Source organism: Seriola aureovittata, chromosome 18, assembly GCF_021018895.1.
Source record: "Seriola aureovittata isolate HTS-2021-v1 ecotype China chromosome 18, ASM2101889v1, whole genome shotgun sequence".
NCBI classification, from domain to species: domain Eukaryota; kingdom Metazoa; phylum Chordata; class Actinopteri; order Carangiformes; family Carangidae; genus Seriola; species Seriola aureovittata.
This window is the reverse complement of record NC_079381.1, coordinates 11,465,001-11,489,215: the sequence shown is the minus strand read 5'-3', so window position 1 is coordinate 11,489,215 and position 24,215 is coordinate 11,465,001. Positions and strand designations below refer to the sequence as shown.

The window sequence follows — 24,215 nt, the reverse complement described above, 5'->3', positions numbered from 1 at the left end:
CACTGATCATAGGATGGTGATAGTACAAAAATTTTTCTACTTTTTTTTTCCCTGCTCATAATAATCCAACCCATCACTGTGTCTCTGTGTTCTCCCAGCGACACACATGCACACACATTTAATGCCTGACTTACCCGGTAGATATGAATTTCAGCCTAAATGAGCAATGCAGTTTGAATTTCCTCCTCCTTCGCGTATTATTGAATTAGATTTTTTTAACGTGTGCGCTCAGATGTAATTGCGGCTGATTATTAGCCCTTAGTCCTCAACAGTTATTCTCATTTCAGCGGGCTCACTCTGCATTTAGCCTAATTCAGTCTGCCATTTAGCTAATTGAATTTGGAGCGAAGCAGTGCTCATGTCAGCAGTGTGCAGCCGGGGCGGCAGTCTGCGCTGCAGCCAGTAGGTGGGGCCATATGCTCGAGTTGTGAACTCCTTGAAGATCAGAGAGCATGTGAAGCTTGTTTCCTGACCTTGGAGGCGGATGATAGGCAGTCATGCATCCTGTAAACTACAAACAAGCCTAAGTTCAAATATTGGACTTCAAACTGAGAGCAAAATTGGGAAGGGAGAGCAAGAAAGTGAGGCTCAAAAAGGAAGGAAGGAGGAAGTAAGAGAGAGGGAAGAACAGACTGAAGTGAACTGTTGGGCTCTTGGGATCTGTTTTTCTATTGATTATACATCACAGGTGAGCTGGTAAAAGCCTTCTCCTATGACCCTGATCTGTCTTCCTTTTGTAAAACAAATGCATGCAACTTCCCCCTGGCCACCACAGATTGACTACAGTTAAATCCCTCCCCTTGTTAGGATTTTAACAACAGCATGTAAATAGTGCGCTTGCGTCAATTTCTCATAAATGAGAATATAGGCTTGTTTTACTGCTTCTTTTACAAGCATAACTGTTGTAAACAAAACTTTAATAGCGTCAAGAAACCATTTATGAATTACATTTAGATGTCTAGATTTAGTTCAGCCGACTTGGTAATTAAGTAGATAAGTTAGATGAAAGCCTAAACACCTCATTAGATAAGTGGATTCTCTTTCCCCCTGAATGTTAATGTTTTATGTGTATATGTTTTTTTGTAATGTTACTGATATAGTCTTTATCTCAGGCAAAATGGCTCACGTTCATTGTAAAACACAGCTGTGTGTTATGTCAATCAAACAGACTTAAAATGAACAAAGGCTTCCTGACACAGAGCGCTATGTTTAATGTTTTATAATATGAAGCAGTTTATGACACTCACATAAAACAAAGAATTTTTATGAGATTATTATTATTATTATTATTATTATTATTATTATTATTATTATTATTATTATTATTATTATTATTATTATTATTATTATTATTATTATTATTATTATTATTATTATCATAGTGGAGATTTTGAGACAAGGACACTCCTGTACTTGGGACTTAATGTCACACTGGTAAAATGTCGCCTGACTTGTTCCAGTTCTTAAGTTTTTCACTTTTAAGTAAGCCTGACATATGCGTGACTGAGAGCTCTTAACATGCATTTCCAACATATTTCTTGCATGTGACACTGGATGATCACCAACACACAGCACAACATTCAGATTTTAAAAGGGAGAAGTGAAGTAGGGTCACTGTTTTCTGCTTTTAACCCCAACGCGCCTGCTTTTTTTTTTTTTTTTCCCCAAATCCCTGTATATGTTTTGTCACCTAGATTCCCCCCACCCACCCCCACTCTCACACATCATAACAGCCCCTCCCACCACCCCCACCACCACCCGCCGCAGTCCCTCCATCTCCTTCCATTTCTCTGAAACATTTATGACAGCTGATGTTTAAATCAGGAGTTGGCCTCAGTGTTCACTGTTATAATGGGACAGACCGGGCCAGTGACTCTCCCTTCAGTTTATCACATGTCCATGCTCACATACGTGTACACATTTTTACATGCATACACCCACATGCGGTATTGCACATAAAATAAATTTTAAAAAATAAATAAAATTTAAAAAATAAAACAGAGAGAAAGGCAAACAAACCAATCTGGTCGAGATATGCTCAAAGAAAATAAGCAATCAGGAAGAAAAAGCCCCAAAGCATTCAGGACAAGCTCTTCATCTTTTCCGCTTTATCATAAAATATCCATCATCATTCATTTTTCATGGGGAGGCACGGCTGGTCAAGCAATATCTACTGTTTTTTGTATTTGGTAGTTTCAGTGAAAGATGTAAAAAGCAGCTCTGAAGATGTTTATCGCTGGTAAAAAAACAAAACAGGCCCGACCATACTGTGTCATTACTGTTGGTAACTGATTGCTCAGTATAAGTGTAAGCTTGTTTTTGAACAATGTCAATGGTGTGTATGTGTTTTGGTACTTGCTCTATGACTGTGTGTGCTTGTTTTTGCCAGTGGCCCAGCCCTGCTTTGTCTCCTGTCCTATTTAGTGGTTTGGTGCTAGATTGATGGGAGGGGTGGGGGGTGGGGGTGTTGGTTGGTTCATATGAGGTATATTAACATATGTCTGGCACGTGACTCACACTGGTGCTCTAGAAAAATATTAGTGTGTGTGTGTGTGTGTGTGTGTGTGTGTGTGTGTGTGTGTGTGTGTGTGTGTGTGTGTGTGAAGGGACTCAGCTGTGTATCTGTGCATTACTGCATGTTTGATTATGCAAATGATTTGAATTTCCAAAATCTGTATGTCTGTGTGCCACCTGATTAAATTAAGTCAGTGCCCTGTGGGTGCATGTACGTGTGTGTGAGTGTGTGACTGTTACAGTAGTTTGAATTAATGTGGCGCCTCTGTAAATGAGAGGGGGTGTGAACTGTCAGGGCTGGTGCTCTGGAACACACCCCTGGAAAGTCTTCAGTTATTGTTCCTCCAACGCGACGCGCAGGCAGACAGAGTACAGACATATGCTGACACACACACACACACACCACATACTCATCACCACATTGACGTCTTTGATTATTGCACAAATTAGTTTATTTAGGTCATCAAAGAGAAAAGGCCCCTGATAAGCTCGGTATCTTTTTATGGCACACATAAGACTTGACTGTAAAATCTGACTCTCAGGACATGGACAAAATACCAGAAACACCTGGAGTACCCACAATGCTTTGCAGGAAATACCAGTATGGTGAAACCCATTCAGAACTCAGAATACCATGTGTTAACTATAATTTGTCAGTTTTTGCAGCTGACAGACCAGTAATTCAAGCAGCTGTTGTTTGCCCTCTTTGTATCTTATGGTGTTTTACAGACTTGCTGTATATAGATTGTACAACAAGACGAGACTAAAGGTCTACAGACAGTCTGTACTTAGGCACAGTGGCTCTGAGTTAAATGCTAATGTCGGAATGAGTGACAGTTGTTAGCATGCTGCTGTTTAGCAGATGATTTTTTTACTGTTGCCATCTTAGTTCAGCATCTTAACTTTGCTAATTAAACACTGTCGACCTCATGGTGGCACTAGAGAAAAAATCAGGAGATCAGCAAAGTCATTCAGCTTCATCTGGAGACCATAAGTTCCTGTCCCACGTTTAACACATCTGTATTTCAGTCTGGACCAAGTGGCGGATTGACTGGCCAGACATGAACGTTTCCCATCCCTCAAGCCACGCCACTGGAGTGGCTAAAAATGCTGACAAAATGCCGTTTGCAATTTGGTTTTAACTGAAAATGAGTCATTGTCTTGTTTCCTCTGTAATTATGTAGCGTAAAAAATGTGTGATGTGGTACAGAGAAAAGTCTCAAGCACATGCAAAATACAGGAGAACTGCATTAACAAAGGGGACCAGTGGTCACAAGTACAACATGCAGCAACACTGACCAAAAAAAAAAAAACACACAAAAAACTTTGGATATTTGCTTCACAAACTGCACTAACGATCGCGTTGAATCACCACATCCGGGGGTCTCATTAAGATCTGCAGGGCTATTGTATTGTCAGGCGCTTCTGTTATTTTTTCTGCCTCCTTCAAGGTCAGCGCGCTCAAACCGGGACACAGAATAATGACACATTGATCTCTCTAAGACAGCATTACACACTTCTTCATTCACGCTAAAGACGTGTCTTGTTGCTACAGTGACACATTTGTGTAAGGTTTAGTCATTTTAATGCAATTAAAGCAAGACGGCTGATTTTTTTTTTTTCTAATGGTGTTATTTCACACCTAAATGAGTGTTTTTCTACATGTCTGTGTGGACACAGTGGCAGCGTTTCCAGCAGGCCTCTCTCTCTCTCTCTCTCTCTCTCTGCATCATTATTGCAGCCCGATGTTTCAAACGGGCTTTGAAACGCATATCTGATGGTTCAATACGGATTAACCAGTTTGCGAGGAGGGTCCACCCTGTGAAAACACACTGATGACAATCAGACACACACACACATCATTAGCTGTACCCTCCTAACCCCCAGCAGAGCCCCGGCCCTTTGTTTTTAGGCATGCACGTGTGCACACATGGACACTCGTAATGATATGTGTGTGCACATATAATCTTGATCTGCCCTCGGCGCGCCTCTTTTCATCTTTCACACACATGCACACACACATTTTCCTCTCTCCCGTCTCATACACACTCTCTCTCTGTAACTATCTATAGTCTCTCTCCTTCTATCTGTGCGTCTCTCTCTCTCTCTCTCTCTCACACACACACACTCCTTTCATTAGTGGGACGCTTGCAGGCACATGCAGGGATTCTCCATTGTGCTCCCTATCAGCCTGCGGGATGGGGCTTACTAATTAATATATAACTGAAGACCGCCTCCGAGCAGGGGAGGAGATGTAGAGATAGAGGACTGGAGGGAAGGGAAGGTGGAGGGATCGCCATGGAGAAGAAGGGAAGGACAGAGAAGAGAAGAGAGGTGAAGACAGGGATCAGGGAAAGGAGGAGGCTTAGAAGGAGGAGGTTAGGCTATAGTGATGAGAGGTCAGGACAAGGAGGAGGGAGAGATGAGGGGAGGTGCACGGTGGTAAGACGGGTTGGATTTGACAGAGGGAGTACAGGGATACAGGAATGCTGAAAAGAGAAAGGATAGATTCAATGAATGGATATAAGAGCAAGTAGAGAAAAAGCTGACGTGAAAAGAAAGTGAAGAAAATGGAAAAGCGAGCACCTGTACACACATGTCCTGACAGAAGCACTTGTAGATGCAGAGAATAAAATAAAGATAAATAAAAGGATTTAAAGGGAAGCAATAGTAGAAACAAAGTAAGGGCAAGGCAAGGGAAGAGAAAGAAGAAAGACGATTGAGGGTAATGAAGTGTACAAGGTACTAAAGTAAGAGTGAGACTCTCTTAAGTCTTCCCAAAGGCGTAGAATGGATCCAAGTTGCATCCATTTTTCTTTCAGCCTGTGTCTGTGGAGGGTTCAGCCTATTACAATAAAACATCTGAAATGATGTGGGATAGTGAAGGTTAGGGCTTCATGAGGTCCTCTAGCACACAGTGTATTATGATAAACTGTCTCATTTATCTCCATGATAACATATGTAACAATAACGATTTTAATACAATACTCTTTAATTTTCTGGTATGTTTGTCTCTAAAAACTTGGACTCTTTGGTTGGTTGCACCAGTGGATAGTTGTCATTCGGTTCTTTTTGTCAAAAATAGTTGGATTCACACTACGGGTTTGTCGCGATATAAGGGTATTGGCGATAACGTGATATTTAAAAAATGAAATACGATATCGATAATATCATGATGGCAGGTCTTAGGCCGATCTTTGGTTTATCAGTTCATCTGGTTGTCTTTTCCCTTTCCACATAAGCGCAATAGTTCTTTTTGTACGCTGTTGTACAGTTATGAGTTTGACTGCTGGCATCGTGACGGCCCTAAATTCAGACAATTAGAATTTGTGGATTGATTTTATTTAGATTCATAACATTGGTAATTCAATACATATAGTTCATTGTCACCCCACTGTTTTTCTTAGTTGCTGGAGAAAAGTTAGTAAAAAAAACAGAAAGTAACCCATGCACTGGAAAATCCACCCCTGAGTGTTATATCATAGTGTAGAGCACAATATATTTTTCTCTGTGTCAGATATTTTCAGAGAACACGTTGTGACTCAGTTGCGGTGAATCTGTTGCCTTGCTTTAATATCGCAGCTCCCCACGGCAGCCATTTGATATCTGTTTGACTTCAACTAATTCATGTGAGGATGCAGATTGACACGTGGAAGCACGAGCTGGAGCTTTCCCAATACATTTAGCATCAAAACAATGGGGGGGGGGGGTCTTGGTTTGATTCTTATGATTTGTGCTAATACTTGTTCATAAAGGATCATGAGGTGTAATTTAAAAAAAGTATGTTTTAAGAAGTATAATTTTGCGGAGTGCCTTTTAGCTAATGCACCTTACACTGCAATACATTTTCATTACAACCTGTCTGAGTGGGAATTACACCCCTAACATTGGCAATTTTAATGCTAAAATCAGAGCCACAGCAGACCATCTCTGTTTTAAACTCTGCATCCATCATATTGTCATGCGTTTCTCCCACAGCTTGCGCGCGTGTGGCGCAGCAGCCAGATGTAACACGCTGTATGTTGTGATTGTTTGGGCATGGTATTACGGAGGATGGAGGGGAGTAAAGAAGGAAAGCACAGGGCCCCTCTTATGAGATTATTTGTGTCCCCACTGTGTAATCTGTCTAATCCAGTGCTGGATGGTTTGAGATTACATTAAGAGGAGACGCTGCAGTTAATGAATCCATCCTGTGTCTTGTAGCTCCTTATCTGTCGGCCTTTTTCTCCTTGCCTGACCCACTAGCATGCATTCAAGAGGCAGATTAGCAAAGTGATTACTGGCATCATCTGATGCTGTTTGTGTGTGTGTGTGTGTGTGTGTGTGTGTGTGTGTGTGTGTGTGTGTGTTGTGTGTGTGTGTGTGTGTGTGTGTGTGTGTGTATGTATATGTGTGTGTGTGTGTGTATGTGTGTTAGATCACATCAAAGACAAACTAAGAAAAGGAGAGAAGAAAAGGATCATAGAGTATTTTTGTGACCTGCTGTGTTGTACATCTTCTCTCCTTCTCTGGCGATGTCTCTCTCTTGCGTTACGCTTCCCTGCAGTGGTGCAGACCCAACTAAATGCAGTGTCAGAATTTTGGATGCTGTCAAGGCTCTCGCAGTGTTGCCATGGTGAAGCGTCCTCAATGATGTCACTCATTCAGGCCTCTGGAGACAGAGCCCCACCCCTCCTGACATCTCCCTACCGGCATGTGTGCAGGTTTATGTGTGTATGTGTGTGTGAGTGTGTGTGTCTGTATGTGAAATGGGCCGGTGAAAATCACACTGTGTTATCCTTGAAACACCTGCCTGTGTGTTTCAGCTTATAATGAGGTGTCTAGCTGCAGTCTGCATGGCTTTTTAGAGACACATCATTATATTCTGCTACACACACACACACACACACACTCACACAGACACACACACACACACACACACACACAACACACACACACACACACACACAAACACACAAACACTCTCACTCACTGCTATCTCTAGTATATGTATAGTATACTCATGTATAGTAGTGTGTATGTGTCGAGATGTAGGAGGAATGAAAGGTGTTTGTGTGTGTGTGTGTGTGTGTGTGTGTGTGTGTGTGTGTGTGTGTGTGTGTCTGTGATGGGGGTATCTCTGTTGGGTTCCTTTCATGGCAAAAGAAAGCTTAGATTCCTATGGGAGGCTGCATTCCTCCTCCTTTCTCTCCTTGTACCTGCATCTTCTTCATTCATCATCTCATCTTTTAATTATCTCTTCTTTCCCTCCTCCCATCTTCTCCTCACTTTGTTTCTGTTTTCCTCCCTCCATGCCGCCACCCCCCCCCACCCACCCCATGTCAGCATTGTCTCAGCGCTGAAGCGGGGGTCGTCGGGTGGCTGGGTTTGGGTGGGTGGGGTTTCTGCCTGCAATTCGACAGCACTCCTCTCTGCTTGTGCCTTCTAGCATTCACCCCCCCCCCACCCTCACCCCTCCCTCCCTCCCTCCATCCATCCATCCCTCCCACCCTCTCTCCCTCTCTCCCTCTGGTCCGCCCTCCCCCCACCCACACTCCTTTCATCAGCAAGCAATGAGGTAATCCCTAGCAGCCGCGTGAAGTGCAGCAAGTGCAGTGAGAGGGAGAGAAGAGAGAGAGCAGTAGCGACAGAAGCCGGTGCAGGGCAGAAGCAGTGGAGATGTCAGGAGCTGTAACATCACTCGCTGTTATCAGTACCAGCTGTTAGCGGCTCGCTCGTAGCTAATAGCTGATGTGGTTACCAGCAGCTGCTTGCGAAGCTGTAAGCTGTGGTGTTAGCTGTTTTAGCTTGTAGCCTGGTTTTGTGGTTGTGGCACAATGTTGAGGGGCTGTTAGCCAGGCGGAGAGGCAGAGAGGCAGGCAGGCGAAGAGGCTGGCAGGGGTGGGACAGGCTCAGTCCAGGGGCTGGGGTTGTTAGAATCGGACACCCTGGGTGGGGTAGAGAGAGAAGAGGATAGGAGAAGAGAAGAAGAGGTGAAGTAGAGGAAAAGGAGCAGGGGGGGGGGAAGGTCTGAAGGAAAGGTAGCAGAGGAAGGTGTGTACCTACCATGACGGAGAGGTGTAGTCTGTGGAGTGCCCTGTCGGCTGCAGCATGCTGCTTCTACAGGGGATCCTTCATGCAGGTGCAGGTGAGTGAGCATGTATGTGTGTATGTATGTGTGTGTGTGTGTGTATATGTGTCTGTGTGTGTGTTTCTGTTTCTGTTTCTGTTTGTTTCCATGTGTTATGACAGAGAAGCACAGAGTCCGTGCTTCCTGGTGGATAGCAAAGTGCTTTCAGTACATGATATGTTATCACGAGACATATGCGTGCACTGTTTTCATATACTATCCAAGTTGCCTTATATTCAGCGCATTCGTCTGCGCACGTGTGTGTCTGTTTGTAGGTTTTGTTGCTTTGTGTGTATTTGCGGGAGGTGTGCTCACTGTTGGCACCTCTGCTGTCCCGGCAGCCGGTAATGTCAGCCTGCCTGTGAGCTGGCAAACTGATGATATCATAGATGCTGAACAGTACTTGGGTGTCAGATGGACTGTGTGAAATCACAGCGTGGAGAGAGTGATGGAGAGAGGGGAAGAGAGTGTGTGTATGCGAAAGGGGAATATGTATGTCTGATGTGTGTGTTTGCGTATGAGATGGAGAGAAAGTGTGTGAAGGGTACAGTAGAGTGAAGCGTACAGTAGCCGAAAGTATCAGTTTTACTTTGGTCTAAATCTGGCTTGGTGCTTGAAACCCAATATCCGACCTTATAGCTGGGACAAAATGACACCCAAAATATGTTCTGTATGTGTGTGTTTTTGCACACAGCGTGTTCCTTTGTCCTTTTATGCTTGATATTTGTAATTTCAAAATGTCAAAACTTTTCAGGGACCAAGCACAATCAGGTTTGTTTTTTCGCGGGACCGCAGTGCTTTGCTGGGTTTTATCGGGCAGGGGGGGGGTTTGGTTTGTAAAGAATTCTTTCAAACATGGGACTTTTCAGGGTGGGAGTATCAAAGATTTCACATGACAGCAGTGATAAAAGAAGAGGGTAAATAAAGGGCATTGGTTAATAGATGAGATAATGAGAAGTAGTAGACTATGAGGAACCAATGGACGTTAGTGCCTGGGGTTATGATACTGCTGGGCTCAAGTTGCTGAAGTAGACCAAGTACAAGTTTCTCTTCTCTTCTCTTCTCTCCCTGCCACGTTGTTTGTAGCCCAGTAGACTGTGTTGCTATAATTATGGCTTTACTTTAAACGACTTGTGTTTGTGCATGTGTGCGTGTGTGTGTGTGTGTGTGTGTGTGTGTGTGTGTGTGTGTGTGTGTGTGTGTGTGTGTGTGTGTGTGTGTGTGTGTGTGTGTGTGTGTGTGTGTGTGTGTGTGTGGTTCAGCTGTGTTTCAGGGCAGTAATCCTGGCGTTAGGTGTTGGCGTGTCCCACCTTTTCTCTGGAAGCAGGACATTTCATCAGTGTGACAACTAGCTGACACAGTTGGTTTTCTTCATCTTGGATTACTTTGGTTGTTTGGTTGTTCTAAAAACAAATGCCTGACATGGAGAAAGAGATTCTTGGCCGTCCTTTTTTTTTTTTTTCCTAGGTTTTAGTGTCATCTGCTTTTGTTTAGAGTGAAGTGTTTCGAAGCTCAGACTAATGAAGTTATTTTAATTAAATCTGTCATGGTGTTCCTGTGTAGTGGTGGCTGTGGTAAGGGGTAAGTGTGTGTGAGTGGGGGGTAAATTAATTAGCACTTGTTGAATGGTTAGAATTAAGTGGGAGCCTTTCTATTGTAAAAAAATAAATAAATAATAATTACTTAATTCCCTGCAACTTGTTTGTTTACAAACAATGTGATTTCGTCTGTAGACCAATATTGATTCCCCAATCCATTCTAATTAAACATAGCCTGACGAGCACAATACTGTGTGTCATGTAACCCAAACACTGTCTGCTACCCGAGGCAAGTAATGCTTTAATCATTGGTTGTTCTGCACATTCAATGTCATATCCTTGCTTTTGCTCTGCCTCTTGGGGATAATCATTAGTTACAATATTTACTACTTTTCTCCTAGACACCCACAATTGGTGTTTGCATCTTCTTTTATCTGTAAAAGAAATAGGATTATTCACAGACTCACTGGTGTGTGAGCCAGTCACTTATTTTCATTACTGAAGTGCTTTTATTAACTTCTCAACATTAATCCTTAATGATTCGTCATCTATCTCTGATAAGATGACTCTTGATAATAAAACCCAGAGGTTAACATCTGGCTGCTGTGCGTCAGTGCTACTTTTTTTCCCCATGAAAACTAAAATAGACATTTGAAAATATCAAGTGTTTTTCAGGATGCTGTGAGGGTAATTACTCTCAGCGTATCTCTTTGCTGTCTGTGCGCCACTAATGACTGCAGACTGTCTTGTTCATGCAGGCTTTTGCTTCATGAGTGTTCATTAGTGGTCAGTAACCACAGCAGGAAAAACTGCTTCCTCTACAGAAAACTGTAACCATTATATTTTCTCTTTTAAAACCCCAAAACAATCATAAAGTTCTAATGTGGATGCATCACGGTTACGTTTTAAAACCAAAATTGCAGCCAAACAGGGTAATATGAACCGTTTGTGTTGCATACTTTGGCCAAGCTGGTAGTCAAACATAGTTTTTATAATGAATTAATTAATAGCACTGCTTTGTTTCAGAAGTGTTTCACATGCAGAGATGATGTTGATGCAGTGATAGTGGTGTGTGACCTCTGCTCATCAGCTGTATCAGTGGAGAGAGATTACACTTGATCCCCTGGTCTAGACTGCAGTATGCTAACTATGAACAGACACGCACACACACACACACACACACACACACACACATACATGCACACACATATATACAGACACGCAGCTTAACCATTGTGTCTGCATTATACCCAGGGCTTCCAGCATGTAAAAACTGGGACAATGTAACTGCCCGCTGGACTCCTACAGTGGTACCCCCCCCCCCCCCCCCCCCCTCCTCCCCCCCAGTCAGCCCCAGAAAAAGACACACACACGCACACACACACACGCGCACACAAACACACAAATAGACACAGCCACAAATACATAAACAGATGCATGCACACAAATATACACAGAACTAGACTTTGATTGTTTTTGAAGTTAATCCTTTTTTTCTGCCAGCCACTTTCCCTCTCCTTCCCTCTCTCTCTGTATATGTATGTATGTGTGTGTGTGTGTGTGTGTGTGTCTCCAACTCCAACTCTGTAGCCTCATTCCCTGCTGACCTGACCAGCATGTGGCAGCCATCATGCCAGCCAGCAGCCGGTCCCTCTGTCCTTTGGCGTTCCTGCAGCCCGACTGTATCTGGAACAATGCTGTCGCCCTCTAACCCCACAACATGGCACCTCTGTGCCACCCAGTCCCATACACTGTGAACCAAGTTTCTGTTTGTACAAACAGATTCTCAATGATACCTCATGATGACTTTGGGAAGCAAAACGTTTCAATTTTTCACTGCAGAATACCCATAATTTGAAAAGAAAAATCACCTTTGACCTCATCATTCTGTCTTTGTGCACCCAAAAGTTATTGTGTTTCCTTCTGCAAAGAGACCATGATCCCCCCTGTTTACAGTGAAAGAAAGACGGTTATAGAATGTGAAGAGACAAATGGGGAATAGATGCAAATTAGATGTTTATGATGCACCAGCATCTGTCTCAGTTAGTAAAAGTACTGGGTGTTAGTGCTGTAAAATGCTGGGTTTTATATATATATTATGTTATTGATTTTTTTTTTTATCAAATGTGCACATTTTTTAAATATTGAAGATAACCACTAATAAATGAAACACACCAAAAATAAAAACACATTATATAAAAGAAATCACAGGAGTCAATTTCGTTCATACAGCAGGAGGCTTTTTTTTTTTTTTTTCAAGAACTGCTGCAACAAATAGATCATACATATTAAACTGGGCAGCTTTATTACACTGATGTCCTCTCTGTATGTCTCATCTATGCTTTATGTTTATTCTCAAGAGCAAGTCACAGTTTAATAACAGAAATTGAACCAGGCAGCTTTGGCATTATGTTCTTTGTCTGTCCTCTATATGATGTTTCATATCTCGACGCAGCTTTGATGTTATTAGTTTTACACTAACAAAGAGTCTTTCTCACACCTCCTCTCCTTTTGCATGTCAGATACATAATGGATCTATTTCCTGTCATTTTTTTTTTTCATGAAGATGACATAGTCTCATAAGAGAAGGGAGAGCTTGGCTGGTTTTGGTCCACTCAGTCAGTCACAGCAGGTTAACCAGCAATCAGCTTGTCAGTCAGATCCCTGGGGGAGGGGGGGGGGTCCCAGTGGTTTAGTAATAGCACTACCCATCACCCCACTCTCTGTATAGTCAGTGCTAAGCTAGCTGTAGAAGATATGGCCCTGTTAATGCCTTTATGTGTGTGTGCGCGTGTGTGTGCGTGCGCATCTGTCTGTCCAAGCCAGAAAAGGAGCCCAAGCCAATTGGTATGTTTTAGTATTGAAATATTCACCATGTAATCCCCTCTTCTCCACTCCTCCTATCTCTCGCTCCCTCTTGCCCTCCTCCCCAAAGCTTTTCACCACAAATCCTCTTTTGGCGTGCCTTCCTGTCACACCCTGCAGGCTCATAGTGTGAAGGGCAGCTGTGCATATATGTGTGTGTGTGCGTGCATGCTTAAATTGCCTTGTTCCAGCGTCCATATCCCCATTAGAGCACTGTGATGTTTTTGGCAGTAATGAGGAACAAGCCTGCCTGTGTTTGTATGTCTCAGTTATGTATGTTTCATGTGTGTATGACTGTGTGTGTGTGTGTGTGTGTGTGTGTGTGTGTGTGTGTGTGTGGTGCTGCTGCTGCAGTCCATACTGTGAATTTGTCTTTCATTCACATTTCTTAGTTCTCAGCTCCTCTGCGGTTTGTTATATCTAGATTAGATTTCAGTTAAACTGCGTTATAGTGTATAGTAACATCTCAAGACCTGCATTTAAATATATTAAAGGTACTTTAGGCATTAGGTGAATTAGTTAAAGTTGTCCAAAGTTGAATAAAAACCTGACATCATTTAAAACCTGCAGAAACTACCCAATACCTAGTGATTACACTCAGAACCTTCAGCAGCTGCCTCACAGTAAAAGCCAGCCAGAAGTCTTGAAGTGTCTTCCCTCAGAGGCTTTTACTGTGAAGCAGCCACAGGAAGTGTTGAGTTTGCCTCAATAGCATACTAAAGAGTCCTCTGCTACCTCATTCTACAGCAGTGCTTTGTCCCTCTGATACATTGTGCTCAGGCTCTCCTTTAATCTTCATCTTGGTTTAAGAGGTCGGAGAAAAAACTTGAGAGTTAAGTGGTCCTTCAGCTGCGGGTCACTATTTGGCAGGTTACTCTAAACGGTAGAAAGAGTGCTTTGACTCCTAAAGAGATCAAATGTGGATTAACAGATGTGTTGACATATGGCTCATTGAGCCTCTTATCAAATAATGTTAACTTGTTTGCGAGGTTAATTGTACGCATTAAAAGCTCGGCTCTGGATGCGATCAGCCTTTAGACTTAAGAGCAATCAAGGGGATGGCAACAGTGACAGAGTTTTAAATACTCTAATATAAATAAATGTAGCCAGTTGTGAGCGTAGTGAAGGCTGTGTAGTAGAAAACGTGTCTTCAGGCACTTTACGGTTCAGCAAACTCTAGTGCATGACGTGCTCGCCGCTCAAACAAGTGAAAAAAAAAATGCAAAAAAAAGAAAAATGAATTGGTCTCTTCATATCATGACTTGTAGCTGCAGGCCAGGATCACAGAGCTTTCCAGCTCAGTGCTTCATGTAATCATCTGCTCTCTCTCTCCTGACATGATAGAGGAAAGCTTTAGAATAGAATAACATAAGAAAATAAAACCTATGGTGAACACGGCTGTGCGTTTAATCACAGTCTGGATTGTTTAAACAGAGGCTGGTGGAGGAGAGAGATTACTCTGAAGAATACCTGCCTGCAGGTCAGAGATGAAAATGGCCTTTAACTCTGTGTTATAATTATGATCCTCTCTCTCACCATCTAAGGTGCAGGGTTCAAGGCAATTACTTTGCTTAATATTTACATTTTTCATCTTTTCAGTGCCTTTGCCTGTATAGACTGAAATTACAGTCTACCATGCGCTGTACTTAATTGTACTCTGCTCTGTTTACTGGATCGAAATTGTCAAAAGCTGATTTGCTGTGTTTGAGTCTGCGGATTCAGAGCTGGGTAAAACATGTCAAATGATTGCGACCCTCGCCTCACAGGGCTGCTAATGTTGAAAGCTAATTTTTTTTTTTTTTTTCCTGGACATGAATGGACGAATAGACACCGAAAAGCATAGCTGCTACTTTTATATGAAGAGAAACGATCTGTAGATGGTCTCCAGTAATGAAAGAGGTCTTGATAGCTGAACATAAAGGTGTAATTTCACACTGAATGTAGTTGCCGTTTTAGTGCCGTTTATGTATTACATCCTCTGCGTCCACCATTGATCCGTAGTAAGAATAATAGTCTCGTCTCCTCACTCTGAACCTTCTTTTACTGCAAGATCGTTCATTGACAAATTCTAATGTGAAATGTTTTAAGATGAATGAAGTCAATTGTCTGTGTGTGCCTCTGTACTGACACAGAGGGGTGTGTGTGTGCTGTGTGTGCGCAAATCAGTCCTCTGAAGTCTCTTCCACCAATCTCTTGCTGAAGAAATCGCACATGCCTGTGGATCCACACACACACACACACACACCAACACACACACACACACACACACACACACACACACCATGCTCACATATGCTGGGAAAGACACAGCTGAGAGGGAGTGTGGCATAGTGAAGGGATTTGGAGCAGGAGGTTGGCAATTGTTCGCTCTCTTCATCTTTGACCTCTCGTGACCTCGGAGAACGCCGAGGCTATGGGATGGCAGGCTGCCGCAGCTTTAAAGGTTCAGTTCTCCCAAATGAAACAAATAGCTGCTCCAGCACGGGGAGTCATGCTCTCATTCCTTTTAAAGGCCATTGTTTGATACAAAAAGTAGGGGCCTTCTGGTGTGAGATGACACACAATGAGTGTAGCACTTTCTCATACACCGACATCTGAGAGATCTACTTTTAGCTGACTCATATTGTGATGACGAATTTGTAATTCTGTTCTCCCTGCCATTACACCAAAGTCCTATTTTCAAATTATTTATTTAGGTTGAATATCTAAAGTTGGTCTTGTCAGGGAGATTGTACGGGAGTATTTTCTTTGGGTTAAGATTTTCCAGCACTCCACGCCAGTGTTGCTTTTTGTTGTAATTTCTAATAAATCCCACTGGGTAAAGTGTGTTTGAGTTACGGAAGGCCCTGGACCTCTGTGGAGTTTTTAATGCATCATTTTCCTTTATGAAAAGACCCGGGGCTGTTAAAGCGTCTCTGGGTGATTTGCAGAGAGCAGCTGAGAATGGCAATGAACACACGCTTGCTCGCGCTCGCTCTCACTCTCATACACACACACACACACACACGCCCACAGACATTCATTTATGTATGTGTACATACCTACACATGTGGGCAAGCATGGGTCTACAGACTAGGCAGCAACAAATGCTCTTTTTTTCTGATGATTGTTTTTCCACATGGATGAATTTTTTAGTTTCTGCGGTGTCAGACAATTAACGTTTCATTTGCACGAGTCGCTTTTCAACAGCTTAAATTATTAATCGATTATCAAAAATGTTCATTTTCTGTCAATTCTGTTAGTGACTAATTGTCTCAGCTCCTCTGCAGATGCACAAGTTGAACACAGAGATGGAGAAGACTTGGCAGATAGAGTGGCATTCTGCTAAAGGTGCTGATAATGTTTTTTAGTTAATTAATGAAGCAGATTGGGGTTTTAATGTGAAGCAGATACAGATACTGATTAGACACTGAACATATTTAATTGAGTGAAATTTGATAGCTTTGTTGGACGTAATTCAATTCAAATTAGATTAACACTTCTGCTAATAAGAAAGAATTCATGCAGCGTGGACGCGCAGCTCGTGTGCTGCAACACGATATTACTCATGCATGCACATATTCACCGGGTTTTAGTAAAAGTGATTAGTTTAAGCAGAGAGACACAGATGAGGACTCTGTGTCGATAGAACAGTAGATAGTAGTTGTTCTGTCCATGTTTAATAAGTGAGCCATGGAAGTGTCCAGGTATAAAAGAATAATGGACGAGGCACAGGCAAGGAACATCCTCCAGCAAGGCAATTATTTTCTGTATCGGAACATCTCAAATTGCATTATCATGGTTGCTCTCAGTGTGTGGTGTCTTGGATCTTTATCTATCTATAGTGTGCTTGCTGGATTTTTCATGTAAATTTGCAGCTACAGTGCAGTACAGTGGAGATTCAGGGCTGGTTTGCATCTTGTGTTCACACGTGAAGTCTTGGAAGAAATCCCTATAGCTATGCTGGCAATTACAAGCCTGCCAGTGACATCATACTCTAAAAAAAGGGGTGCCAGGGTGAGGTGTGGGAGGTGTGGGTAGTAAGAGGGGGAGGGGAGTGTAAAACATGTAAAGAGGAAAGAGAAGAAGGAGAGTGAAGGCGCAGCACTTTGTAACAGGCTATCACAGGCTAATTTCCCATGAGCATCTCTTAGAGAAACGTGTCTAGTGTCTCTCATGGGAGTGTTTATTCTCACACCTTTGCACGCGCACACACACACAAAGACAATGAAAGCGAGGCCCTTTCTGTTTCCTTTCCATTTTCTGTTACTTGAAAGCACTTGCAAGGGCAAGGCTGCTCTCAAAAGGTGTGCTTGTGTAGGTATCAGTGAAAAGAGGTGAGAGAGTGTGTGTTGGTGTTCGTGTGTGTAGTTTATTGCAAAGTGAGAGTCCCAGCTAGCAGTAAAAGCTCCATCTGCATCACCATGACAACAGCCCAGTAACAACAGGGAGACAACACCCATCTCAACCCTCCTAACCCCCATCAGCTGTGTGTGTGAAACTGTGTGTGTGCATGCTTGATTACTTGCATATTTGATAGTGTGCATTTGAGCAAAATTCCAATGTCTGTGTGTGTGTGTGTGTGTGTGTGTGTGTATTGTGTGTGTGAGACAGAGAGCGTCCATTAGGGAGCATCTCAGCAGGTACTGTCTGTGTCTGAATGATGGACACGGCCCTAATAGCTCTGCCTGTATGCCCCAATGGGGAGTGGTCACACACACACACACACACACACAACAAACATAAGCATATACACACACACTCCATTGCTCCCTCTGTATGAATGGAATTGATACCTCAGCGCTGCTCTCCTACTGTCTGCCCCAGCCAGCCAATTGTAAAGCTCGCTGCTCATCCTCCAGGAAGAGATGACATCATTGCTGGCCAATGGCATCACAGCTCTAGGGCGTGCTTCTTTCTGCCAGTCTGCATGATCAGGGGTTCCGAGGAAGGGTGTGTGTGTGTATGTGTGTGTGTATGTGTGTGTGTGCTTGTAATGGGAAGATAAAACTGATTTAAATGCATCCGTGGTCTACCTATTGTATCAAACTGTTCCTCCTTTCCATCACATCATGTACGGTCACCACTTTCTTTTCTTCCTTCCCTTCCTCACTCCTCCCTCTTTTCACCCATCTTTCTTGCTCTGCAACTTTTTGCTTCTTTTTCTCTCATACCATCTTCCCTGTTCTTTCTATCTTGTTTCAGCTCTTCTTCTTCTGTCTTTTTCCTATCTGTCCTTTTTTAATCATGTGTTTACTTTGTTATCTTTACAGCTGCATCTTCAACTGCATTATCATCATAATCTCTTCCTGTTCATGTGCTGTTTGTGTGTCAAGTTCCAAGGCCTGTCCATAGGTCAGTGTTTGTACTGTGACTAGGCAAAATTTGTGTGTGTGTGTGTACTGACACAGCAGGGAGTAGGATGTCACTGTGACCGAGCTACAGACAAACTTGTTTATGATATACTTCCCTGCAGTGACCTTCCACCTAAAGTGAGTGTTTGCATCATGGATTTCAGACATGACACATTTTCTTCATTCTGGAAAAATAATGGCATCCTCTCAGGTTCAGTCATAATTGGAACAAAGATATCCAGAAATTATATGAAAAATTTTTTTTTTCTTTTTCTTCAGTGTCAGCTAGCTGTTTCCTGTTGCTTCCAATCTTCGTGCTAGGCTAAGCTAACCATCGCCTGGCTCTATAGCTTCATATGGAAGCACATATATCCTAGCAAAACTATATCATGTCAATATATCATCTTTCAACATATAACTTGCAATGTATTGAGCTTTAAAGTTGCTGGAAGGTGAATTTCTTTTAAGATTTGGACAGAGTTAGGCTAGCTGTTTCCCACCAGTTTTTATGCTAGTCGACTCTTGGCTTCAACTGCATATTTAACAGAGAGAGAGTGATATAAAAAAAAATTATGTAACCCTTGTTTAAGCAGTCAGAGAAAACATGGGAGGTTCAGGGATTTCCAAAAACGTCCTTTTGGAAACGCAACATGAAAAAAGTCGGCCTGCTAAGCTGCTCCACAGGTAGTGGTCTGATAAAAGTAATGCAGTCACAATGTATTTGTCTGCGGACTTGCAGCAGATTTCAGACACAGTCACCTCCTCAGGCTCTGCGTCCACTGTAGGTGGTAAAAAACTACTCACAGTCAGAGTTCCCGCCTTCAGGCCAGTGAATCCTGATTTGATCCCATTTGACTTTTGCTTAAGGCTTAAAGTTGAACCTAGTCCCTTAACACAAGGGTTTGTAATGCAGCATTTTCAGTCATAAATTGTGACTAACAAACACTCATACAATTCAATTAACTTTGTGTATAATAAGAAAGAACAAAAAAACATCAAAAGCTGTGGTTGTGTTTGTATTTACATTCTGTTTCTTGGCTGTGTTTCAGCCATTAAAGCTGATTAATCCTCTGCTGTCACTCATTGATTAATTAATTAGATGCTGTGTCACATATGTGTTTGTATCTATGGTAACAAGGCTGCATCTTAGGCCACAGCCTTTTGTTGAAGTAAAATAATAATAGGGGTAATTAGTGGGATAAAATGCACAGTATGATATTATAATATATAAATATTTAATGTAGAAATATAATATGCCACAGTTTAAACTTTTATTTTTTTTATTACCAAAACAATGACCCTTTGCACTTGACCAAACATATGAGGAATACTGGTGGGCATATTAATTGCTGTCTGCTATAGCATCCCTTTTTAAATCACAGGTCAATAAGAAACACAGATTCCTATTTAAATTTTTAACCAACCAGAGCTCTCCTCTCCCTCTTCACCAACCCCCAGCTCCCATTTTGCCTCTCTGCTGACTGTCCTTCAACTGCTGCTTCCCTTTTTGTCCCTTTCCTGTTTAACTGCATGGGAGAAATGCATTGTGGGTTTGTGGTTTTCCCTTCCCAGCTGTCACTGTCAAGATAGATGGCACTAGTATGGATGGTAATGGTACTGGCTCGCGGTGAAATGGCAAGTAAGGAATAGATGTGTGTGTGTGTGTATAGAAAGGAAGGTTTTGAGGTATTGACGAGTCCTTACACCTTCCATCCATCCGGGTGATGACCTTTTACCCCCAAAAGCCTACAAATTAGCCATTAATTGGTCAGCCCAGAGAGGAGAGGATGACAGCGAGTGGCACAGCCCTTAGGGGAATTGTTGCGTGCGTGCATGTGTGTGTCTGTGTGTGTCTGTGTGTCTGTGGAAGTGATGGTGTTCTGTCTTTCTAAAGAAATATTGACACCAAGCTGGGAAAGGGTGTGTGTTATTGTGAGTGGACACTGACTTAACATGCCATAATTACCCTATTTGTCACAATGAGGCCATAATTAGAAATAGTACTTTTCCAGTTTGTTGACATTCATGACACTTTCAACCCTCTGCCCCGCCAATTGCAGGCACCTCTCTGAGCTGCCAAAATGAAATGTTAGATATGTATTTCCAGCCGAGTGAATAAACTGCCCAAAGCATCTTTCAGCTGTCCCAGCTGGTGCTGAGTGCCATGGACACTAACAGCTCCTGTTTCAATTAAAGACAAAAAGAAAAAAAAACTCTTAACCGTGAGGGAAATGGTGCTAAGATTGAGGAAGAGCAATTAAAATTGAGGCTTTAATAGAAGAATACTCAGGATTCTTTATGGACCTGATTTCAGAATAATAGCAACAGATAATTAAATGCTGAAAGACTGAGCTGGTGTTATATGGATAGAGCAGAGAGAAGGCCAGTATGTGCTCCCACTTAAAAACAACTGAAGAAAAAATGATCTACATAATTGTAACCACGTGTTTAGGACTGGTTGATTGAATGCTTGATTCTTATTTCCTTCCCACTCCTCCGCCTCCTTGCTTCTCTGCCTCTGTCTGTCTCTCTGTGTTTTGCTGATGGAACAGGGTGATGCCTCTGCTGTTGTATGGCATCAACACACACTCGCACACACAAACAACTACACACCGACAGAGCGGCTGAGTGGATCGGTGAGGGAACGTTCACAGAGTGCAGGGGAATGATATGATATGTGGTTGAGAGATGGCAGGTTGGAGCGGGAGGAGGGATGGAGCGAGAGGTGAACTGGCAGTGAAGAGAAGAGAGGCTGAGATGATTAGGGATGAAGGAATGGAGGAGGAGAGGAGAGTGATGTAGTGAGTTGGCATTGTACATATAAGGAGACACAGAGTAAGAGGTGAGACAGACAGATCAGCTGTGATGCTGGTTAGACAAGAGGAAATGAGACAACCCCAACTCCCTCCACTTATTTTCTTATCTCCAGCCTTCCCAGCTCTACACGGAAAACAGGGAGGTGTCTCACAGAATGAGGAGGTGTATGAGAAAACCAAAGAACAAGATGAGTTCAGAGAAAGAGAACCATTCAGATAAAGAACACAAAATGTCAAGAGAAAAGCTAAGAAGTGAAGAGGAAGGCTGCAGTGTTTGGGTAACACATGGTGGTGAGAAAGAGGAGGGGGGGGGCAGAGAAACCTGATGAAAAGTGGTGGAAAATAAAGCATTGAAGTAAAGGAAAGCCATATGATGAGTCAGATGTGTGTGTGTGTGAGTGTGTAAACATTATAGAGGCCTATAAATTGCACTGCAGTGAGGAAGGTGAAGGATGTGAGGCGCAGAAATGCAGTGATTGAACAGCAAAGCCTAATCTGAGCTTCGACCAGCCAGTACAGATGTGCAGGGGCGGTGGGTCCAGCTGTGCCAGTCAAGGTTAATAAACAGTTATTTAACTGTTTCGATACAGTTTCTACACGATCCAGAATTTAAGACAGCGCCAGGGATATATTCTATTACTTAGTGCGCGCTAGTAATGAATGATGCACATACGATAGCTGCTGTATTGGGGCTTATTGGTCAGAAAACAGACATCCAGTGTGTGTGTTGGTCACACGGTGAACAAACTGTCTAACCTCTCACACCGTTAGCTGCCTTTAAAAAACAATGACAGGGCCCCTACTAGATGCAGCAGCAAAGCCAGAAACACTTTGATCAACATTTGTTAATGTCTTCTGAGTGCCCCATGCAACTCGGCTCTTAGCGAGGGCCGCAGTGTGTTGCTCTACCAGGGTTTGAATTACTCTCTATGGTTTGATTTTTGGCTGAGAATTGTCAACTTAAAATGTGCTGAAGAAAATATGGCAAATAAATGAAGAGATTGTCTGTTTTAAAAGTTTTGATGACTATTAATTCTACAGTTTCACAGTGTTCCACTAATGGACAGAAGAAATGTAGCACTGCACCAATAAAATGCAAAGAAGAAAAAACTTGTTTGTAAGCAAACATGTTGATGATCATGATGTTAACAGTGTAGGTTTCAAATTGTAGCAAAAAAAAATATATATATATATATATATACATATATATATACACAGAATTTTGTTTGTTTACAGAAAACCCCTTTAAGTTAAGTTGGATGTTATAAAAGTTCTTTGGTTGAAAGTTTCGAGTCTGTTTCACCCAGGTGTGGTTGAGTGTGGTCGATGTGTGCACCTGTAACCACACCTTACAGTGATGTCACAGTGTACTGACACACCCTATAGTGCAGTTCCACATCAGTGCAGGAAGGTGAGACTTCAAGCCAGGGTTTAGTTTGTTCAGATGTTATGTATAATTTCTACTTGCATACAATGTTGTTGATGAGTTCACGTCTTTGCCATTGTAAGGTCCTCATATCAAACAGGCTTTTCCCGTTATTCAACACGGAAAAAAAAACTACACAATACAACATAATCCCACAATGGTGAGTTAGCTATTAGCTACTGTGTCACAGATTATGTCATAGGTTACGCATTCAAGTAAGTCAGGCTATTGCTAAAACCCCTGGTTCGGTGCTGGCTGAATGTTTTCTGTGTAAGTTCCTGTGTGGAGTGATGCTACAGTCGACAAATCCGAACAGCTGGAGACATGACCACTAAATGTTGTGCTTGTCCCAAATCCTCTCGGCCATGCTGGCAGAAACCCAGGTCACCACACAGTGTAATGTGTGTAAATTTAAAGCATGAGTCATTGCAAAAAAAAATGGCAAAAAGCGGTGTTATTGAGTGAGCCGCACTTGTATACTTTGGTGTGGCTCCTTCACTTCATTTTCAGCTATTGTTGTGGTTTTACTATCAGATTTTAATTAATTTGGATTGAGTTCACATGCTGGCAGTAGGTTCTTGGCAGTAAAGTGGATCTAAAGGGTTTTGTTTTACTTTGTCTTCATTCATTGTTTCGTGTATCTTCAGTCTACTGTTTTTAAATTCGCTTTGAGGTGAACTGCTTAACCAACCAACTGGCGCATAGAGTAAACTGATGACTCTAATATAGGGGTACTATAGGAAAAGATCACATACACACACATACACACACGCGCGCACACACATACACACACACGCACACACACACACACACACATACAATCATACACAAAATGCAATACCATGATAACTGCTCCCAACCAGCCATGTTTTCCTCTTCAGTACACTCCACTGCACATGACAGAGCAAAGCACACATGGGGCACATTAACCTCTCTCTGTCACACACATACACACTCACACACACCCATACATTTTTTTCCTCAGGGAAACACCAGCTGGGGCATGCAGACTATGGCGTTACCATGGAAACAGCATCTATAGGTGTGGCATTGCTGAGTCCACAGTAAGGGAGTAGGGTGCGAACATTTGCGGTTGTGTGTGGTGGTGTGGGCATCTTGTGTTTATTCTGCATAATGTTTTTTTTTTTTATGTGGACATTCATGTCTTCATTACCGCAACAGTTTCTCCACATTACAAGCAGAGAGAGAACAGATATCTGCAGTCAAGCACTGTGTAATAATACCATACTATACTAGTTCATGTAAGCTCATTTTTTAAAAAGTTAACAAAGACAAGTTTTCTAGTGTTTCTAAAAGCTGTTGGTACTTTATGTGAATATTTATTACTGATATAAACAAAAAAGGGCCTGTAAAAGTAAGTATCAGCCTTAACTGCTATTTATATTTATTTATATTTATTTTTCTTTGTTTGTACACAAATATATTTAAGGTCACGCAGAGGGAAAAAAAACAGTCATTATACCTTTTTTCCATTGAGTTATTTTTTAAAATGCACATAAACTACCTACCAAACAAAACAACTGTCATCAACTTCAGATACAAATTTGACTAAATCCTGCTCCAGTACATGGCATCACCTTTTTGCAGCTCAGA

General features: G+C 42.3%; 1 protein-coding gene across 2 annotated transcripts in view; it reads left to right on the top strand.

Moving 5' to 3' along the window:
• The window catches only part of sh2d3ca (SH2 domain containing 3Ca), a 52,709-nt gene that overhangs the window by 5,447 nt on the left and 23,047 nt on the right, over positions 1-24,215 (top strand). The window lies entirely within an intron of this gene.